This window comes from Botryllus schlosseri, chromosome 4, assembly GCF_051294905.1.
Source record: "Botryllus schlosseri isolate E-star chromosome 4, Bs_hap1, whole genome shotgun sequence".
NCBI classification, from domain to species: domain Eukaryota; kingdom Metazoa; phylum Chordata; class Ascidiacea; order Stolidobranchia; family Styelidae; genus Botryllus; species Botryllus schlosseri.
The window spans coordinates 14,145,999-14,166,656 of NC_137239.1; the positions used below are offsets into that span (position 1 = coordinate 14,145,999).

The 20,658-nt window shown below is 41.7% G+C and overlaps 1 protein-coding gene across 1 annotated transcript in view; it reads right to left on the reverse strand.

The window, feature by feature from the left end:
* The window catches only part of LOC145438179 (C-Maf-inducing protein-like), a 173,054-nt gene that overhangs the window by 23,447 nt on the left and 128,949 nt on the right, over positions 1 to 20,658 (reverse strand). The window lies entirely within an intron of this gene.

The following is a 20,658-nucleotide window of genomic DNA, read 5'->3' on the forward strand; positions in this document are numbered from 1 at the left end:
GAAAATGTATCATTTCCGCATCGTATGTCAAAACACTGATGGTGGTTTCCGTTGAACACGGGCTGAGTCGACACCGACGTGACCAAAATGTAACATCGCTAATCGCGCGCTTCCGGTCAAGCTAGTGCGCGCCGCGTTTTATGCGTTAAAATACCACGCAGAGATGTGAAAAATAGATTATGGTCAGTCGGGGCCTAAGTTATCGTAGGCCCGGATCAGCTTTTCCGAATTACATTAGAATTAGAATAACTGAATTCGCAAATGTATAAGGCAAAGGCAAGTATATGCAAAGGTAGACCTGATACGCAAATGTAAATTCCAGCGCAAGTCGCAGCCAAATTTTAAAATAGGTAACTGTGACGCAACACTGATGCAAAACTGTGGCTACCTGGCGTTGGAATAATCTCAAACTACGATGACTCGATTTTGAATGACAATGCTTCAACAACATACTTTGAATATGATTTCACTTTCAATCAATGCAGAACTCTATCACTTTCAATACGCACTGGCAACGGCAGGGCTTACATTTCTACAACGCGAATCAATTGCTGCGACGCACGCCAGAAGTTGAATGGCCGTTGCAAATTAAAACGGCACTCACAACTCACGAAATACCATGTCTCTACGTCAACCACTGCCATGACTGCTTGTTACAGCGCTGAATGAAAGCAGGCTTGGAAGCATGCGTTAAATCCGCGACGCGATGCTACCAAGACAAACCCGGCAAGCTTGGCCACAAGGAAGTGAATATAATTATAAGAGGAAGCGTTGACAGTTTGAACCTGACCGATTTCCACACAGTATTTTGGCCGGCCTCTATCAACCACAAAAACCCGTTGCTATTTCCGAAACGGGATAACTGCAGTTTCTGAAGGTCGAGATATCACTTTAAATTTTACATAGTATACTATGAAAGCCTTACAACAGTATTACCCACGCTATCTAATATTGACGGCTCCGCAACTTCAAATTAAACTACGCAAATGAAAGCGATAGCGATAGACGTAATTCGTGTGCTTATAGAGTAGCCATAGCCTTTCACCAACGAAGATGGACACTGGACACCAGCTACGATCGTTGAACGCCACATCCTGTTTACAATTAGCGAGATAGTGATCGAGAAATTCATGGCAAAACATCGTGCACAAGTAGACTTTAAATGCACCAGTGTGCGACGCAATCGAAACCTCGCAGTTTCCCCGCGCGAAAGTCTAATATAGCGCGCGTAAATGGATATAAGAAACGTAGCTAGACAAATAACGGCGTCAATTTCCGTATTATCTAGGTCCAGTTTTGGGTGATTGTGCTGGTATAACGCTGCGGTTGTCAGTCGTTTATAATGTTGCGACAGCCGGAACGGGTGAATGAATTGTCGCGCTACCACGAAAAGTAGCTACACCTGGCTATAACTATAACACGCGGAAGGATATATTTAGATTCACCTAGTTTAATTGTCATGCAGTGTTACGCCATTCTGGTCGGAGCGAAACTTGTTCTTTATACATATGACCGTCACATGTGACGTCATAGTAGTCTTTCTGTCATTGGGGTTATTCAAATTATTTTTCCAAATTTTAAAATCTCAGTAAATGACCAATCGACCAATCGCTAAATAGTAGGGATGGTGTGAACTTGAGGTTCACGTTCGCGTTCTGTATGTGAACCTCGGAAATTTAGAGGTTCGTGTTCACAACAGAACCTTGGTAGGTTCTGCACTGTGAACCTTTTTCATATATTACAATTTTCACTTCATTATGACATTTTTGGTTCTAATTTATTGCATTTCAACTGCGGGACACTCCATGCACGACGCTGGCAGCATAAAAAATCAACACAAAACGAGCATGGACCTTGACAATCTCAGAGATTCTACTTGCTTTATTACAAAAGTTTGCTTGAAATATCCAGCTTTCCGTTTGTGAATATTCAGTGACTCTCTGCTGTGAGCTTGAACCGCAATCACGCAACATCACGAGCGACATGCAGTACACGTAGTCAGCGAATGATGCTTATTCAACCAATCAATGCGATTGATATCGTGTTTTTCATGTAACAAATCTAGCAGGCGTACGGGGTCAATCCTGACTTCATATGTTTACTGTATCATTAAAACCAAATCCGTGCGATTCGAGGTGTTGGCTACAGCTGTATAACTTGTGACGTAGCCTAATATCGGTAGCAAGTATAGAAACCTGTTTTACACTCTGTTCAATATCAATTTAGCAATACTCAGATGCCAAATACATTGTCCAGTCTGGCCAAGACCGTTGAGGCGTAAGCTTATATTCCCTGGCAACTCCTCGTCGAAATTGTTGGCAAAGCGACGGATGATATTGATTTTTTGGGAGTATTATATAATTTGATTGCCTCAGTTGATACATTTAGCGACGTTTCAAACGCCAATATGTACTTCAGCATTGTGTCATTATGTGGCCCGGGTCGTCGCTAGGTATCGTGTACATTAAGATAGGCTATCACGTCATTGAAATGTAGGGTTGTAATTAGCAATATGACGTCACGTGACGTCATGAGGTTCACGTTCGCGTTCACACAGAACCTTTCAAAAAGGTTCGCGTTCACACGAACCTGAACCTTTCAGAGGTTCACACCATCCCTACTAAATAGGAGATTCTTTTTGAAGATTCCTCACTCAAACTTGTCACAATGACAGGAAACAGTCGCAGGATTACGACCACTTGCTTCACCGCAAAATTTGAATACAGAACACTGAAAATGATCATTATATCAAGTTACTCCTCCTTCTCGTACAACTAATGCTTCAAATAGCGTCATACTGATTCAGCGTTACTTGAAACCGGTGGACATCTGACCGCCGTAATCTATAAATCCAGCCGAAGAAATCAATATCGGTAAGAATTCAACAAGTACCGAGATAACCGACGCCTTTAGCATAATCCGTCTATCCCAAAGGATTTACTACAGCAACGAAAGTCCACCTTTTAAGCCAAATCAAAACACAATCTTGATGAAATACGACACGGGATACGCGTTGCGGCGAGGCGAAATATTCCTCACGGCAAGACCACTATGTCTGGAGGCTACCCTGTTCTATAATTATTTAGCGCACAAAATGTGTCACGCAAACGTCATTGCAATCTCGATTAAGGCTAATTACGGACCGACGCGAGATGATTTCAATGATACGACATGCTATAATATGAAGATGATCTTTTCTAAACCGTGTCCTTTGCGAGTAGAGGGCATTTATCTGAGTAGAAATAACATTCTGCCTGTATGTCGGGGGATAGCTGCAATTAGCCGAAGCAGCGGCGTAGCGTCACTGCATAGCGGAAGGAATCCACTATCCTCCAAATATAGAAAGGCATTTTGCAGCTCGTATGACAGTTATGAATCGCATTCACAAGCCTGACGTCGCCGAAGAGCGCTGAGCGCGTCTATCGTGATCAGAATTTGCGAAATCCGAGCTATGGACTGCCCGTTTTAGCAGTCATTGAGGAAATCCACGCGGAAACAGATAGTTCCCATTACCCAACGCCAAAAATCATTACATTACGCTGGATTACGGTGTTAATGAAGCCAAGTCATGGATAAGGCTGTGCAAAATCGAGTGCCCGAGTTCGAGTGATACGATTCTGAATCAAATAGCAGATTTCGAGTCGAATTGAGTATTCGTTACTACGTCACAATAGTATGCATCATGTCCATAGTTTACATATGTTCGTTCATACAACCACAAATAATATAATGCCATGTAGTTCTAGATCCGGTAAAGATTATTCGGTATTTCGCGACCATAACTATTCCGGTGCACGTTGTGACAATGTCGTGGGCTGCTCACTAACGTGCCGGCGTACCTTTTTACTACGTTCGTTTGCTGCGATACAACAAATTCGGGTTTACATCATTCTACAATGGAAAAAGAGTGTCTAAACCAGTGGTTTTCAACTTTTATTTACCTTACGAGCTTTCAATATTCGAAATTAACCCATATTGCAATACAAATGTATGCAACTACAAAGTATACATTTTACGCTGCCTTTTGAAATTACACTAGTTATTCGTGGCTCTATTGAACTTTCTGCGCGCGAAGTGCTGTTAAAAATCACTGCGCCATGCAGAATAATACGTTTCAAATTTCGAAATCAATTCAAAATTTCATATTTCCTTCATCTCATTATGAGAGCTTCTTGGAGGTATAAAACTTCAATATACAATTGGATAGTATATTTTCATTTCAATATTAATATACTATTCAAGTGTTTATCTCATAAATGGAAAAGCGTCCGAATTCTTGCATCTTGGAATTGAGATAACAGTCCAATTAAATTGGCGCCGACAGGAAACTTGCTACGGACAGACTTCGGTCCGCGGACCGGCGGCTGAGAACCACTGTCCACGGTATACACTATAATTCTTATTGATAAACTAACTCCTTGTGGAACGGGGCGTCTAACTTCAGTACTCGGATAAATCATCTCATCTCTTGCTACTCGAATCATTGCGATCAGCCCTCGTCACGAATTGCCGTGTGATTTGTAACAGCTGACACTACAACTCGATCAAATTTCGATCTACGCTGCACCGGCGAGGTGCTTTCGAACTGAAAGTCCCGAAGAAAAGCATAAATACATAGAATTTCCAGCTGAAGTCCGACTTCCTGATGCGTCACCTGACCGAAAGCCTCGAAATTTTAATGACAGTCATTTCTCGCGATAAAGAGAAATCAGCATTGAATTTTAGACCTGGCGTTGAATCAATTATTTCGCGAACCCCGAAATTCCGCTACATGCTGTAATTATGCGAAGCACATCGCGAGGAGCAGATCAATAGCAAAACAATCACACGTGTAAGTACTGAAGCTAGTATCGTAAAGCCAACGGTTGTGATTAGTTGGGGTAACAACTGATCAACATACCATTATCGCCTTGATTGTATGCCGGTAATGAGCGTTAATTAGGATTGCGAAAAAAAGGATCCGTAGATTTCCGCCGGAATTACAAATAATTAGTAATTGAATGGTATATTCATGTTATTTCCAATTGTCTACTAGTTGCTGATGATTACCCCCTGCCTAGTGCCAGCCGAAAATATTCGGGTATATTTCAATATGAATATTCTATTCAATTGTATAACTAGGTACTGTGACTCCAAGCCTTTTGTATCCTGATCAGTATTCGAAACATACTTGGATTTAGCATGATAAGAATAAGTACTGAATCTGGATAGGATAATACAAGATTCGCACATCTCCGCAGCACGCCATAACCCAACAGATATTATCGTTTCTTGGCACTGACATATCGACCGACGACTGCATATCAATACCCCGATGGTAATAATCGTGCGAACAATACCACGAAATGAAATACCGTGGCATACCGAAGACGGATGACGCAAGAGTGCCATTCGCGTAACACTTTTTCGCTGTGAATCGTGCGGTGAAAATACGCACGACTCTGTCAATCAATTGCCCGCGAGTATACAGATCTGACCAGAGCTGGTAATTTGGTCAACTAGAGTATTTTAGGCTTTTCAAAGTATGAAGCATTTAAAATTATAGCTGCGCAGTTTTCTTCCGAATTCGATTATGACTATAAATACTGACTTCGCAAGTTCAGCTAATATCAAATCTGAATTCAAGTTTTCTCGTAGTACGGTGGCATAGCGTACCCGAACTACAAGATACATGACTGAAGATGATGAATACGGTCATAACGATGATGGTAACACAGGGGGAAAAGTCAAAGGAATTCGATGCTGATACAACCGCACACAAATTGAGCTAGTGACAGTTTAAAATCGCCTCGCCGTGACAATGAACGCGCCGCAGTATGCAAAACAACGAGCACAATACTTATGAAGCAAAAACGACGTGAAAATACCTGGTTGCAGGTGTCACATTGAAAGTCAAGTCTATTCAGTATACAAACACAGGAGCAATCCTTTGGAGTTTGGATTTCACACTACTGTTAACGTAAACTCAAGGCAGGCATATAATACGTGGCTGGATGCGGTCAGGCGTGTGATATCCGCAAAATTCGGATATTTTTTTCGAGGCAAGCGAAATCTTATTGTCACATTCCGGAACAGTGTGGTTGAATCGGAATATGTTCAATACCGCGCCAACAAAGAACGGAAATGAATTCATGGTCGGAAGAATATTTGGTGTTCTAAAGGTTGAAGATATTTGGAAACTATAAATTTCCAAGTTCATGTATCATTTCCGTTGCGGTTACCGCCTCAAAAATTCAATCACTTCTTCACCTCGGTATATGAAGGGCCTAAGTTCAACACACCTCGCCGATGTCCACAGACCACATACAAGTTAAGACACAGCAGATTCTACTGAACAGCCAGCCAGCGCTCACGTGTACCGGCCAACGATCTGATATCAACCTCGCCTTCCGACTCATGCCACCTCATTTTCATCGCTTGCCTTTCTATTTTATCTTCAGCTGCTTTTCGTTCAGTGTGCATGCCTCTTCTTTACACCGTTTAGAGGCCGGTCCCGCAGTCCGATTTTAAAGACTAACCCATGTTCTTCCGACACCGTCCTATCTCCCCATTGCATCTTGTGGTGTTTTGAAAGGATAAAATTCTTGATAAACAGATGATGATAATATTATAAAAATACACTGCATGTCAACAAGCCGATATGTAACAGTGTAACACTATATCTAAGGAATTTCCATTAGCGACTTCGCCTCAGATTGTGGTTTGGAAAACGCATGATCGCGATTCCACCAAAATGAAAGGAAATCTGTCGATCGGCAATGATATCGCCAGTATGACAATTCGCTCGGAATCACAGACAGAAGAAACAGAATTGGTGACCTACTTCCATATCCATATCACCTACATATCATACTCGCACGGTTTAGGCATAATATCGTCTAACGTTTACTGTGTGCGAACCAATTAAACTTGGAATACTAGATTATTCTAGCTGCCCAACAAGACTAATTATACCAAAATACCGGTAATCTAATTTTTTTTAAATGTTTCCATACTCTAATTTCAATTCTAATCTCGTTTTTAGAGGTACAGGACTTCAATTGCGGTCTAATAGTATATTCAATAGAATTAACCATAAATTGATATGATCCTAATATGAACATTGATTTTCGTAGTATCTCCATCTAATTCTAAATATAATTCAATTTGAAACAAAAGACTGCGTAGCTAAATTGTAATCCGAAAATTTTCTAGTCCGACCCCGGGACGAATTGCCTACCGTCATCGCTTACTACCTGCGTATGGAACACCATACACTCACGAAACACTTTCTGACGAAGCGAGGCTTCAGCGTTAATCTCGGTGCACTCGCGCAAATTAGGCATGAAGCCCTCGACCCACTGGGAGAACCACAGGCGTCAAGTTACGGACTCAAAACAAGACGCATCATGACTATTCCATATCGAAATCCCATTTCACCATCAAACCGTAACGGACCAAAATGAAAACACCTCTCCTGGCGAATTTAAAACTATTGTACAGCCTGAACCCGGTAACTTTCTGTATCGTAGCGATCGCGCTATTTTTAATAAAAGATACTTCCAGAGATTGACTATCACTCGGGAAATATCGCATTCTGTATGTAACCTGCTTATTACTCCTCGCAATCGCAAATCTCAGTGCACGAAGTACTTCATTAGCGAATTATAACACCATCGTTATCGTATCAGTAAGATGACTAATTTCCAGCCAATCAGCGTGATAATTCTTTTTCATTAGTTTAGCAATGTCTTCTTCATCCAAACTATATCGCGGGCCCTTTCTCAAGATGAAAACGCGCACAGAAATACGCATCGGGCACGCCTGGAACGCGATGATTGGTCATGGTCATGGTGAAGTGACGAAATTTGAGAACGTCAATGCTATTGTTTTATGAAATGTTTGAAGTTTCAAATCGATGTCATTCCGCTTATACCTGTCGGAATTGAATCAAATTTTGCGTGCAATGTGGTTTTCGGCAAGCTAACAATTTCATCCGGTAGCAAGTGAAATTTAGAAAAGTGATATTTTCAACAGACTGAACATGCGCAATAGAACCAGCTGATATCGTGTTTTCGCGTCGATGCCGATAACACCGATAACTACCAACTTCGCCGCTAACCCCGATAACTTCAGGAGACATTCAAAAGATTGGCGCATTTCCAAAACTTCACGGCATTAATTTGAACAACTAATAAAGTGCATCTGAACAGCTACAAGCCACTAAGAAATATATCCGTATTTCCGTTCTAGCAGTATCGTAGTATAGTTCTCTGACTACCCACAACCATGCATGGTATTTTTTCCTAGAATGGTCGATAGCGACATTTCTTTCAAAGTGTGATATCGCCTCCGTATTATCGGGAAAAAAGAATAATCAGTCGGGCTATAATACACACTCTCTTCACCTGATCCCACGTCTACGAGAAACGACTCTGCCTGTTTCGCTGGTCAGCCAGCGTTATCGGGCTATTTACCGTGCATCCTATGCGGGTTCGTGGCACATCATCTTGCCATAAAATCGGATTCTCCGCCAACTGTGGCCATCGCAAACTACTAACGACTCGCTAAAACGCCGCAAGCGACACGGGAGTTCAAATGGCCGTGACGTTTCGAGACCGACATGACGTTAGCGCGATGCGGAGATCTTATCAATGACCGCAACAGGTCATGATTCGGAATCGATAGGGAGATTAGATACGCGTTTCTCATTCGTGCAGTAATTGCCGTGAGGGTAGGCACGACTTCGCAGATTGCGTTTATGGGGCAGAAAATAAGTTCTCCGTAGCGCTACATCGGAGATTTGTTAAGCTGTGGTTTTCACGCTATAATCCACCCGCGATGAGCAAGGATTATGTTTTCACGAAAACCGTAACGATGCTCCATTTCTTGCGCCTTTCAAACGGTTACTAGTGATCTTGGCCCCTAATCCTTATCCTAACCTACCCTTATCTCGTAACCCGAATACATTAATACATCCATACCACGAGTGCCAAGTGTCGAATTCACCAAATGCCAAATTCAACGTATTCATGACTTTCGGTGAAACGTTATATTCGAATTTATTAATAGGATATTGATGCATCGCTATCATGTTATTAATTATGTCATTTCTGATATGCCAAATTCACCAAGTGCTGAATCCACTGGTAACCTTTTCAACGACGACTGAGTGATCCATATACGAACATGAATTTGCACAGTTCGTTTCCGTCGCATGATTTGGTCCTGGAAGTATCATCCTGTGAAATCGATACTGTCCCGATTGGGTGAGCAATAAGCATCTATGTTTAGCGTGATAGTGTTTTCAGCAAATTTCCGAATATCGGCGCGCTATTTCTGGAGCCTGGTCCTTGTAACCCTGTGTTTTCTAAGTATAGATGATAACTCAATTCCATGCGCATGCGTTATCGCATTAGGATTAGTCGTCGCTACTTTTCATAGGCGATTGTGAGCTATTTCGGGCGTTAAGACGACGGCATCTGGGACCCGAAGTGGTACGATGTAGCGTCTATAAATGGCATCAATGGTACCATGAGTAATCGAGACGGATGAGATTCAAGATCGAATCTGCATAGAAAGTCAAAAGTGCGGCATACCAGGAAGACAGTCCTCCGATACATTTCTATGCCCCATCGCCAAGCCTTTGATATGTCGTGCATTTCAGTTCGCGGGCAGCAAGCCGTTTCACACACATATAAATTGCAATCAACATCTCGGAAGAGATACGTATTGTGCATTGGAGTATTGCTCTGTAACACCCGGGGAATTATCGATGTCAAGCACAGACAGCGTTGTAACAATGCGTCTGGACGGAGTTGACGAATTATTGTTACAAAGAATTACAATCAATGTTGACACCACCCTTTTTACCTGCTGCTTACGTGCCTGATATCAGCCAATCGGATTTCTGTCAACATTTTGGCAGGTGAATAGTGTTTCAATAATATATGCTGTCGTATTGTGCAATAGACACAGGTCCTACGTCAGATGTATTATTGATTCGAAGTCCGGATTTTATAAGCTTGAGCGACTCCACTAAGTACGAAATCACATTGTTGCAAATGAATGTTAAGAAGCGGTGTAATCTGCGGTTTTCTGTCGCATATCTTACAATATTTACATTATTCACAACGCTCAAAGCAGCAAATATTTATCGCCGAGAGCAAACAAAAGGATTCGCCTTTTTACTATAACCTAAAAAAGGAGCCTTTTAACAGATGACATAATGCTATATGTATATTTCTGATGCGACTATAGATTCACTAGCACACAAGGGAAGTAACAACTACCATTAACAGAGCCTGGCAGTGACTTGTAAACATTACAGGTCGATTTTACACCCATAAACTGGTTACAGTGTATCTAATCTGTATTCCTCTAAAACAGTTTATAGCTCAATAATAAGGGTATGAAATAAATTAGAGGTTTGTTCATATGCCACAAACTTTACGGTTGGATAACTACAATCCTATAGCCTACTTCACATATTGAGGAAATCCATCATGTTGCCTTTTATTTCAATACTAAATATGAAAAGATGAAGACATAATTTTGACAAACAATCACAGTGGCTATATTTGCTTTTAACTAAGATGCATTGAAATTGGAGCATCGATAGTGTGCAAAATCTTATCTAGAGTGAATCAATCATTTGTGAAGTATTATCCTAGCGGCATGTTTACGAAACCGTGAATGCAGCAGTGATTGCATTTTGCCTGTCTGTTGACCAGCACTTTGGTGAATACTGTCAATAATTGATAATAAGTGAACTAGCTTTTTGAACTGGACACAGTTCATGATAGATACTGAAACCAATAGGAATTATTCATTAAACCGTTGCAGTAACATGAAAATTTCATGACTAAATTTCTGTACAGGTCATAGAATATGCTTCTGATGATAATCACATAAACATGGATATTAGACGACGCTAAGAAAGCACAATTAGCATTTTTGTGGTGTATTGAACTGATAAAAATTGCTAATAAACCAATGATGATGATATGGGTCAGGCCGTTCAAAATTAAACTACATAAACCAATCTCAATTACTCATTCTAAAAATCTACTTGTTGGATACATTCTGCTGATGTTATGCCGGGCAGATTCAGTGTTGGATTTGACACCATAATCCTAGTACTATTGACTCTGTCAACTTCTAACTAGCACTTGACACTGTGGTGCATATCATTCATAACCGCTGACAGGAAATTGTCCTAATAAACAAAAAGAACACACTGCTGTCAACTTCTAACTAGCACTTGACACTGTGGTGCATATCATTCATAACCGCTGACAGGAAATTGTCCTAATAAACAAAAAGAACACACTGCTGCTGTGTGACTGTCTGCAGTCAAGTTTCCCCTTCGATGACTAGCTCGCAACCTTTGAAATACTTCGCAAAGATTTCAATGATCTGTCGACATCGACAAATACTTGGTAATTTCTAACTTGGGAATAAATGCATCAGAATGATTCAACTATATACATCTACACTGCCAAGGATATTGCAAGCCATGCACTATAATTTAAAGCTCTGCACTATACGATCATAGCACAGCTTCGACTTGAAGTGTCGCTGGCTATCCGATTCACAATTGGTTCAGTTAAATACGCACAAACAAATATGTACACTACTATAGAATATATAATTTTTATTGCTATACATATTACAAGATTCTACAAGTAGTTTTAGATAGTTTTTAATCATAGGCTTGACATCGCCAAGAATAAGTAGACACAAATATAGCCTGCACTTCAATCAATCAATGGACAGATTATATTTGACTTGACTAGTTCTACATTTTTGTCATCCATATTAGAGGTCGACTCTTGAACACCATTTCAACCTTAATATCAATGTTCTCAGTGTTATAATCTTAAAATTAATACACTGGTACTTCATGGGGGTGACGTGTAACAAGGCCCCAGGTCTCAGGTCATATTGTCACCCCCAGTCAAATTTAAGGTTTGACAAAACAATAAATGTCTGTCTGTGATGACATTCACTAACTAAATAATGCATTGATGCACGTACTTCCAGACGCTTCATATCTTTCAATTTTAAATGAGCAGATGGTAAATTTATGAATGGTTTTGAGAGAGGACGCTGTTGGCGGTGTAACCGCAAGCGGTATGTAATTGGAGTGTACAAATGGAATAACAAGACACCACACGAGAAATAATGTTTATAATTGGTGCATTATGCGGTGATGATGCGGTAGTTGCGGTCCGTTATATAACATATTATTCACCTAAAAACCTCTCCTTGCCAGTATGCCAATATCTCGATTGCCTGTATTCTGTTATTGATCATGACGCTCGCACCAGAACCTCATTAATCTGTCAGCTCATCAGCTGCGGTTTCTTTGCTAACAAAGCTGCAATCTGCCATTCGGCGACATGGCGCCACCCATAGGGGTAAATAGATATCTTGAATATAGCTATAACCATTGAGTTCACCATTACCATTGGTTTATTAGCAATTTTTATCAGTTCAATGCACCACAAAACTGCGATACAGTGAGAAGATAGGAAGGTGTCGAAGCGACTTGGAGTAGTCTATGGAATCAGACACTCACCTTGGCCTAGGCCAGTAGTTTCCCACCTTTTTCGTCTCGAGGACCTCTTGGCCGATATTTGAGTTAAAATTCCCCCCTATGAAAAAGTTGTCTGTGACTAAAAAAAGGTGTTTTTCAACGCGCAACCATTTGTTGACTGAGCAATATGTGGTCAAATATATTTAGACATGTCCGAACTATGTGGAATGCGGACTGCATGCACTACATTTTGGTAAAATACGGGGGAGAGAGGTGACGATAAGCGCCTACCAAGCAGGCGGACTTGCTTCGATTCCCGTCGGAGGTTCATTTGGGCTCCTCTTCCCCTGCTGTCGCCGTAACAAAAAAAAAGCCCAGAAAAAAGACCCGAAGAAAGAAAGCACTCACAAGGAATGGAAAGAACTAGTAGAAAGGGCCGGAGCTTCAAAAAAAGATCAACATCGTAAAAGAACTGTGACATCGGGCACTCTAGGCCGAGGTGGATGTTTGAGTAAAGGATCGCTACTGATGCGTGTCGTTCGACATCCTCCTATCTGTTCGTTACATTGCATTGTGTCTTATCGCATTGTACATTGTATGTGTAGCTTGTTCAGATGAAAATTTTAACCCAATGGATTGTATTGGATTGATTGAAATACAGCTAAATTTGACTTGTTTTTTACCGGGTAGCCGCTAACGAAAAATAAATCACCCAAGTCCGCTTGCTTTGGCCTTGAGTTGAATCGATGAATTTAGTATGTATTTCACGTTAGCTCATATGTTGGCTTAAACAGGTAAACATTTCACCAGCGGCCTTGTGCTGAATTCAGCTTGACTTTTTCCTGCTTAATAGCAATTTGGTCGAGATCTGTCACGGGCTCAACGAAATCGTCTCGCGAGCCTCACTTTATCAGGGCGTGTAATATCTACGGAAGGCATCTAAACATACACCTAGCTTAAAATACGCCAAAGAAACATTCAATTGTAAAGAACTGGTTCCATACTTAACAGTTATATAAAAATCTAAAAACCTTGTGAACCCAGTGTATCTTCCGATGCAACCCGGCCGTAAGCCATAGATTCCCCCTAAGAATTTCAAAACTGCCCCTCGGTTGGGAACCACTGGCCTAGGCGATGTAAAGCGGAGGCATGCACACTGATTGAAAAGTAAAAGAAGATAGTATAGAAAAAAGCAAGCGACAAAAATGGGGCGGCAGGCGATATCGATAGGCCAGGTCGTAGTCCGGTAATCTAATCCGGTAATAAGGATGGACTAGTATTTATTTAGTGGTAATTGCTTGTATTTCGACTTGAATGTGGACATGCTCGTCGACTGTCGGATGGCCGGCGGGATACTGTTCCACAGACCACATGTCAGGTCCAGCATATTTGATAGAGCGATGATCTTTTTGGTCGATCATATGATATTTGGACGACGTGGACCCGCGTGTGTTGTAGCCTACTTGTGCGCTTTTGATTCCGAGGCAAAAAAGTCATCGAAATATTCGGGGCAACGACCGCAGTGGAACTGATACATACACTTGGCAATTTCTAGTTTCCGCATATCTTCTATGTGTAGGACACCAAATATCTTCAGCAGGACTTGTTGGGTGGAGAACCAGGCTCCGTTGGGGCCCTAGCTTAGGCTTACCATACGTCCTCTTTTAAGAGGATTTGTCCTCTTTTTTGACTTTTTTGAAAGTGTCCTCGGAGGACGCCCTTTTGTCCTCTTTTTTGAGATATTTTCCTCTTTTTTGAAAATTTAGGTAAGATTTAATGCAAATTGCGAGTGATATGCCGCAAATTAGCACAGAATTGAAGCTCCGGCGGGTATTTCGGACTGAAAAAATGGTGATTTTAGGTCTGAGCGAAAAGATGACTTTTTTTTTTTTAGTCATCCACCTAGCATTGCGGTGAAAAAACGGTATTTCGAGCTCTGAGCGGAGAGATGACCTTTTTTTTAGTCAACCGGTCACGAAGTGTGAAAAATTCACCGGTTTTTGAGAATTCTACTCCGGTTTTGCAAGTCCCAAATTTCTGAAAAAGTGTCCTCTTTTTAGATTTCCAAAATATGGTAAGCCTACCCTAGCTATATGGTACGGAGTACCTTATGTTGTAGTTTTTGCAGTGGCTCGAGTGCAGTTTTACTGGCAGCCCCCCAACAGAGGATGTCATATTTTAACTTCGAGTGGATTATACTGTGGAATATTTTCTTGACCAATTTATTCAACTGGAAAATGATCTTTGCGCTACGCGCGATTTTACGTGTATGGGCTTTCTAATTTTAATATATAGGGGAGATGTGGTGCCGATGGATCACTGGGACCGAAAATACTTGAAAAATTATCTATGATAATTCCATGATTACACTCCGTGAGCTCGTCTACCATTGTTTGCTGGTAAAATCTTTCCTCCCATACAAAAAAAAAATTCGACGTGCGCGAGCTATGGAGTTTCTGACAGATGTTTTCTGTTTTGGGGGGGTGTAAACTAAATTTCGATCGACGCATACATTTTTCTCTGTAACCTTCAACACGAACAAACCAGCAATCATTGTTAATGTGAAGTGTAGGGTTTCTATCAGGTTATACAATGGCACATAAAATTTTATTCAATACTTTCCTTGAGTGGAATTTTTTTCGATTCTTTTATAAAATTCGTAGGGTGGGGACCGACGATACAATAGCCAAACCAAGCAAAATAATCAAGCATACTAATCATGCAACAACTGAAACATGCCTACGTACAGAAAATCTTCATGCAATAATTGCATATGATATGTTTTATCGCTATAACGAGGTATTTGGAAGTCACAATGCCGATTTTCGGGCAATATGTATGTACCCTCAAATTTATAAGATCAGGCCTAAATCGAAACGTGATCGCAATTGCTGACGGTAAATTCAAAAAATAACCTAACCGTTAATATCGCTGGTCAGCCCGTTTCCAACACAGATAATGCCAAATATCTCGGAGTTTTACTGGACTCGAACATGTCCTGGAAGAGTCATATTCAGTCCCTAGAAACTAAATTATCACCGAAGTGCGGCCTGTTCTACAGCCTTGGGCGCTTCATGCCAGCATGGGTTCTTCTGATACTCTTCAAATCCCTAATCCAATCGAAGTTACATTATGGCATCCTCTGTTGGGGGGCTGCCAGTAAAACTGCACTCAAGCCACTGCAGAAACTACAGCATAAAGTACTCCGAATCATAGCTAGGGCCCCAAAGGGTCCTGGCTGCCCATCCAATAAGTCGCTGCTGAAGAGATTCGGCGTCCTAAACATAGAAGATATGCGGGAACTAGAAATCGCCAAGTTTATGTATCAGTTTCACTGCGGTCGTTGCCCCGAATATTTCAATGACTTCTTTACCACTGAATCAAAAGCGCACAAGTACAACACACGCGCGTCCACGTCGTCCAAATATCATATGATCGACCGAAAAGATCATCGCTCGATCAAATATGCCGGACCTGATGTGTGGAACAGTATCCCGCCGGTCATCCGACAGTCGACGAGCATGTCCACATTCAAGTCGAAATACAAGCAATTACTACTAAATAAATACAGTCCATCCTCAAGATTACCGGACCACGACTGACCTATCGATCTCGCTTCCCATGACATGCCGCCCTATTTTCTTGTCGCATTCTTTTTCTATACTATCTTCTTTACTTTCATTCAGTGTGCATGCCTCCTCTTTACATCGCCTAGGCCAAGGTGGGTGTCAGATTCCATAGACTACTCCTTGTCGCTTCGACATCTTCCTGTCATTTCATTGTATCGCATTTTTGTGGTGTATTGAACTGATAAAATTGCTAATAAAACCCAATGATGATGATGATGATTTTATGGCAACATTTGAATTATAAATAATTCTATTTTTCCACGGTCGCGACCAAACATTTTTCTTTGGCTTGCTGTAGCTTAGATTATAATACACAGAAGAGAAAAGTTGTCCCATCTTAGTTTTTGAGAGTATGTCTCCTAGGTCCCCGGGTCGTGTGCCATTGAACCCACAGGGTGGGGACTGATGATACGTTCGAGCAACAAATTTTGAACGCTCATAAATATTTTGTGAAAAGACGGATATCCAATATCCATGCATGTGTGAGCAGTAGGTAGAGCTTGTATCAAAGAGCTGAGCCAGCAAAAGATCTGCTGTTTTCGGCTGAACATTTTGAGGCCAGCGGTCATTTTCCAATTTTTGATTCATCGGTACCACATCTCCCCTAGGTACAATCAGAAATTATTTTCAAAATGAATTAGGCACCGACGGCCGCACAAATTCCCTTCTACGGCCGCATGCGGACGTACGGGCGCAGGTTGCCCACCTCTGATCTAATAGCATACCTAAGGTATATCTTATGCCAATTTTGAATCCGCATTCCTGTTGTTGAGTCTTTTACATTGCTGACAAATTTCCCCAAACTTGTTTGAAAATAACAAAAAAACATTGAACAGGACATCAATTAATTTCAAGATAGGTTGCACTGAGACTAATCCTGATGCTGGTATAGTGACTACAGAGAGCACGGCGTCGTTCTGTCCTGCCATGCTAAATTTGATCAGTTTTGGAAAGTAATTAATTGTGTTGATTTATAGCCTAATTGAGGGCGAAAACGGGCAGCCTATATTGCATCTAAGTCTGTCTGATGCAGTGCAGTTCGCCAGCTATTAATAACAGCTTCCAAGCGCACCGAGATTTAGGCTACTGTCAAAACTATAAAGTAATGAATGACTTGCACGTAGGAATTGCTCTAATCTTCAAAGAATATCAAAAATTTGCTCAAATGAAGTTGAAGTCAGCCTATACTCCGTTGAGCGCGACTGCTGGAGTTTGAGTTTGGCAAGCTTTCTAGAATACGAAATAAGTTTAATCTTCAACAATCGTCTTTTCAGAATGGTTGCGAAACACATGTTTATAGTCACAATTTATACAGACCTTGCCAATTTCTCGCTCCCCCCAGGTTGAGAACCCCTGTTCTAGGGACTGAATATGACTCTTCCAGGACATGTTCGAGTCCAGAAAAACCCCGAGATATTTGGCAATATCTGTGTTGGAAACGGGCTGACCAGCGATGTTAATGGTTAGTTTTTTTAAAATTTATTGTCAGCAATTAGGATTTCGAGGCGTTTATGCATAGGTTATTTTGGGCCGTCCACTCATGCACTTTGGGCATTTGGTCACTAGACAGGACATCCAGCTCTGCCGGCGAAGATGCGGAAGAGAGTAGGTGAGTAGCGCCTATCATCAGCAAACAGTTGGGTGTTCAATGAGGAGGCTTCAAAAATGTCGTTGGCATATAAGGTGCTCAAAAAATTTGGTGTCCTAAACATAAATGATATGCGGAAACTAGAAGTTGCCAAGTTTATGTATCACTTCCACTGCGGCCACTGCCCCGAACACTTCAATGACTTCTTTACCTCGGTATCAAAAGTGCATAAGTACGACACACGCGCGTCCACGTCGTCCAACTATCATATAGTCGACAAAAAGGATCATCGGTCTATCAAATATGCCGGACCTGAAGTGTGGAACAGTATCTCGCCGGCTATGCGACAGTCGTCGAGCAAGTCCACATTCAAGTCGAAATACAAGCAATTTCTGCTGAATGATAATACTAGTCAGACCTCACCATTTACCGGACCGCGACCTGACATATTGATCTCGCCTTCCTTCACTTGCCACCTGATTTTATCGCTTGCCACTTTACATTACCTTCTTTTACTTTCATTCAATGTGCATGCATCCTCTTTACATCGGCTAGGCCCAAGTGGGTGTCTGATCTCAAGACTACTCCTAGTCGTTTCGGCCTCTTCCTATCATTCATTCTATTGCAGTCTTGTGACGGTTTCAAGTGATGAAATTTTATGAATAAACTTGAACTTGAAGAGGACCGGTCCAAGTATTTAGCCTTGGGGTAGCCTACATCACAGGTTACCAGGTGAGGTGAGGACAATGTGTTTGAGATTGCAACCATTTGTTGGCGTCCAGTGAGGTAACTTTTCATGAGCTCAAGTTGTGGGCCCCGAAATCCGTAATGCACCGATTTCGAGATGAGGATTTTATGATCTACGCAGTCAAACGCTTTTTTTAGATCGAGAAAAATGCTACATCCCACATCTCGCTTCTCTGAGATATCATAAATACTGTTCAGTGTTCAGCCACTGCGTGAGGTTTGGTGTTCGTTTCGGAAGATAAATTATTGAGGGGGAATGACAGACATTTTGGCGAGGAATGAGTATAGGCAGGAGAGGAGCAACTTTTCGAATACAACCCCGATGCACGGGAGAACAGATATCGGACGATAGTTGGTGACATTAGTTCTATCCCCAGCTTTGTGTAGGGATCGACTTCTCTGGCTGTTTATATATTGCGGTGAAAGGAGCTGTCTGTCCGATATTCTGCGATGGTATATACCGCAAGTCCGTATGTCATGGATAGCGGCTTACAATATCCTTATCTGGCAGTAGCGGATACGAACGACGTCCTGCGTGTAGCTCTTTGACTGGCAGTTCAATAGACGACAATTGCCTTTTCCATATGTATTGGACGGATGGTTACTTCAAGCAGTAGGTTATACGGCGTACGTTGAGTCTCATATCAAAAAGGGACTAATATGCGATATGCGCTCGGTTATAACTATGCGATAAGTCACGTGATGTAGTATTTCTCCATACCGATAGGATAGAGGGAGCTAGAGCTTCCACACTGTCCCATCTAAAAGGGAGTGATAGCGATAATCAAATCGTATAGGTTACTAAATGTAACAGGGGATGCAAGTACAAAATGAAATAATCGCAATACAGTAAATACATGATGCGCGGGTTGATTGTAGCAGATGGTTATCATGTGAGGTCAAATCCCGTGGTCTGGGATACAATTGCATAACTACATGATGGTTGGAAAAGGCAACAAAAAAAAGTTTTTTTTTGGTGTTTTATTTAAATGAGAAAAGAAAAAGGTAAGGGCAAGGGAAGCGAGTGGCGGAGATCAACAAGGGATTAGAAGTTGCCGCCAACCGATGTAATATAGGGCACTACCGCCGCACTTAATTCATAATCGACTGAGACGAATGGATAATTAGTGTGGGAAGGATGTGGTGACCCTATTTACGAACGAAAAATAGAGCAACCAGATGTGTGTTATTGTGAACCACCAACGTTCTAATTTCCATAACCGCTGGGAGTTAATAATCGAATAAAGCTTAAGGGAGCGGCGGTAAGTGTTGATGCGATGGGAGAAAAATTGTAAAAAGCGATGGGAAATATCCAGGCAGAACAAAGACATGCTGCGAAATGGTTGCGAGAAACGTCTGTTAATCAAAATTCCATTCGAATGTGCCGCCATAATCAGTCAAGCACGCAAAATGTGCTTTCCACGTGGAATGGACGAAAATAAAAATATCTCAACGTGGTGGGGTCGCGAGGATGCCGGGTTGTACCAATGTCAATGCTCATCGTAATATTTCATAACACCGCCGATGGCGGGAACCTGCCTGCAGGAACTGCTCAGATGCCTTTTCACGACCCTCGATCGGAGGTGGTCGATTTTCGTTAAACGCGAAAACCGTCGCGGAAGCCGTAATAATCTTCTGGTACGAAACGCATTCGTAGCCAGCGCGCGATCGGCTATAGGACGCAATCGGTGTAGCGTTCCAATTCGAAGTGATGATGCAGTTTCTGGTATCGGCAGCAGGTGAAAGTTCGTATGAGCGTGTCCGGCATCCGGTAATCTAGCGCGACTCTCGGTGGGGCGGCACGAATGTCGGGTACGAGTTTCTGGAATTGTAAGACAAGCCGGCAGCAGTCGCAAATTGGATACTAACAACAGGCGAGCAAAATAAAATGTTAAACACACTGGTAGCAATCAAACGTATACACAAAATTGCGAAATGCACATATGGCAAGCAGCGAAGCAGATTGCGGATCAGCTCTGTAGGTGGAATCCTAGCACCTCTAGATGTTGCAATTACTTCTACTTGTAGTAGTGACGTCATGCACACGACGCAGATTAAAAATGAAAACCAAACGGGTCAACAAGGCATGTCGAAACACGTGCATTGTGCTGGCGAACTAAATCGAGTATCGATATCAAATCGCCATGTCGACGCGGGCTAATCAATAACTCGGT